Below are 2,859 nucleotides of genomic sequence, written 5' to 3' on the forward strand. Positions count from 1 at the left end.
AAAAAAAAATAATTTTTCCCCTTTCCCCCCCCCCAAAAAATTTTTTTTTTTAAAAAAAATTTTTTTTTCAAAAAAAAAAAATTTTTTTTTAAAACCTTTTTCCCCCTTTTTTTTTTTTTCCCTCCCCTTTTTTTCCCCCGGGGTTTTTTTCCCCCCCCCAAAAATTTTTAAAAAAAAAAACCCCCCCCCCTTTTTTTTTATTTTTTTCCCCCCCCCCTTTTTTTTTGGGTTTTTCGTTTTTTTCCGGTTTTTTGGGTTTGGGCCCCCCCCCTGATTTCTCGCCTGCCCCCCCCCGCCCTCCCTGTTCCCCCCCCCCGGTTTGGGGCGGGGGTGCGCCTGCCCCCCCGCCCTTGTGGCCTCCCGCCGCCCCCGGCCGGGGCCCCGACCCAAGCCCCCGGGGGTCTCCCCCCCCGCACGGCAGACCCCGGGGGGGACGGGCAGCTGCATCCGCTTGGGGGTTCCGGGTATCCTGTACTGGCAGGTCGGGGTGGCTGCTGGGGGTCGGGCCCCCCCCCCGGTTTTAAAAAAAAAAATCTCCCTTCCCCCGGAATCAAAAAATTCTCTCCCGGGGAAGTAGCCTTCCCTTAAACGGGTTTGGGGGTTCCCTCCAGAGGAAGCTTTTCCCCGGGGTGTGCGCAGATCTCTCCGGGCGAGGTTTTCGCCGTATTGCCAGGGGAGTAACCAAGACAGGACACGAGAAATCATGGAGGCATTAGAAAGGCTCCCGGCAGAGTCTTCCTCTCACCTTTTGTCCCGCAAAACAGCCCAGCCTTGCGTTCTCACGGCCAAAGATACAAATGTAGAGGAAGTTAGAGGGCGAAATACGAAGAAAACGACAGTATGAAGCGCTATAGACGCTTACCTTTGATGATTTCCTTGTAGAAATCGGAGGCTCCCTGGTGAACAAGGCTGTAGTAGAGACTGATGTACTTGGCGTCTCCAGACATGTGAAAAAATCATAGAAAAACTCGCAAAACTCCAACGGCCCTCCCACAACCACTACGCCTAATATATTCTTCTGCCGCGATTCCTTCATTGGGCTCAGAATTCGCTTCATCAAGGCAGCAGTTTTTAATTCTTTTTTGTTACTTTTTTTGCGTTTTTATTTTTACCCTATGGATTTTATGACATCATTTGTTGTGAGGACTAAGCCCCACCCACGTCTGGCCCCGCACCAACAACGGGCCCTCTTCCTCCATCAAATTTTACCGGGGCCCTTTTATATATTTTTACTAAATAATACTCCAAGCTTATTTCGGTTTTTTTAAATTTTCCACGATTCGCTCGCTCGAACATAAAATTTTGGTTAGGGTTTTCCCAATAGGTCGCTGGGGCCATATTTATGCGAAACGAGGTTGATGCGTAATTTAATGAGGATAAAAATTTGTCTCGGGATTTTTGTATCTGCATCTATTGATTCCTCGGGTCCGCGTAGCTTTCGAATCTAAATGATTTTCCTTTTCTTTTATTCGGTAAAAGTGCACAATGTGATGCAATGTTGACCCTCATTTTTACTTTGGAAAATTTATGTCCTTTTTTTCATTCGTCTTGAGACTAAATACAGAATAAATTTTTAAAATTTCTTTGCTAATAAAGTATACTTCTTTGGTAGATAGTATATCTTATATAGAGGTATATCTAAACTCTCTATATTTTTTATTCTAAATTAGAAAAATACCGATTTTTTTTACTCTTTTTCCAAGGTAAAACTACATTCCAAACCGCTGCACCGCCACAACACGTTGGATATTCCGCGAGAGGAAATAGTTCCCAAAACCTCCGCGAATTTTTTTATAGCGGAAAATCCCAAAACGCTATGCCAATGGCTGAAATCAAAATCTATAGACCTGACAAACTCAGTATACACATTTTCTATGAGAAAAAGACTTGGGAGCGCCTGGAAATAGGGAAATATTTACAAATGAGAACGTACTCTACCAATAGGAACCAGTTTCCCCCATGACTACGAAGAGAGAAGACGCACTTTTATCCCCCGATTTATCGTTGCCGATATGATCGCCTAACCTTTTCCGAAAGGCCCACGCGCCTCGTGCGCAGTACAACGCAATCATGATGGAGTGAGTATATTAATATTGTCCACATACATTAGTTCCTAAGAGAGTTAACACTCCAGGAAAGGAGGAGAGGTTTCGTCATGTCAGAATCTCGCCTTCGGGCTACTGACCCCAGCTATCACCATGATTTTGCAATATTTCCGCCTCCTGAAAACAAACCAGTCACATCCAAACCTTTATTCCATGCCCTTTTCAATCAGGACTCGATGTCAGAGTCGGACTTGATGGCATGCACACTTGGAAAGTTATAAAAAAAAAAAGATAAAAACCAAAACAATATTTGTCATTGTCTTTCACATGCTAATCACGTGATGGAGGAAAGGCTCCTTATGTCAGGCGGGATTCGCGGAAACGGGTCGTGCATGCATGAGGCGGGCTTCTTCGCCAAGCACTGGGCATTTTGCTTTCAAGATCAGCCTCATTTTATTCAGAGCTTGTGTAGTTATTGCCCATCAGGCTTTTGTTACTATAGTTATTTTGGGATCATCTCTGTCATTTGATATCTTCAAGATAAGATAATGTTCACTTCCTGTCTGACACCAGAGCTGAACATGTGTCATGCAGAATACAACTTTATGCTTATTGTGTGTACTATGTACTGTATAGCTCCTTGTATTTGGAACTTTCAAGTCTTTAAGTATTCAGAATATGTCTTTGTCTAGTTCACTTTCTAAACGTCACTTGGAAATACGTATTCGTCATGACGTCTGAGGATGCTTGTCCAAGACTTCCTGTGGTGAATCACTCGGGATAGTTTAGGAGAAACCATGAGGTATTGAAAAAA

General features: G+C 43.8%; 1 pseudogene; it reads right to left on the bottom strand.

Annotated features, from left to right (window-relative positions):
• The window catches only part of LOC119592720, a 19,599-nt pseudogene extending 18,639 nt beyond the window's left edge, over nt 1-960 (bottom strand).
• Nucleotides 961-2,859: the final 1,899 nt, after the last annotated feature.

The sequence above is a fragment of the Penaeus monodon genome, chromosome 30, assembly GCF_015228065.2.
Source record: "Penaeus monodon isolate SGIC_2016 chromosome 30, NSTDA_Pmon_1, whole genome shotgun sequence".
In the NCBI taxonomy this organism is placed as follows: domain Eukaryota; kingdom Metazoa; phylum Arthropoda; class Malacostraca; order Decapoda; family Penaeidae; genus Penaeus; species Penaeus monodon.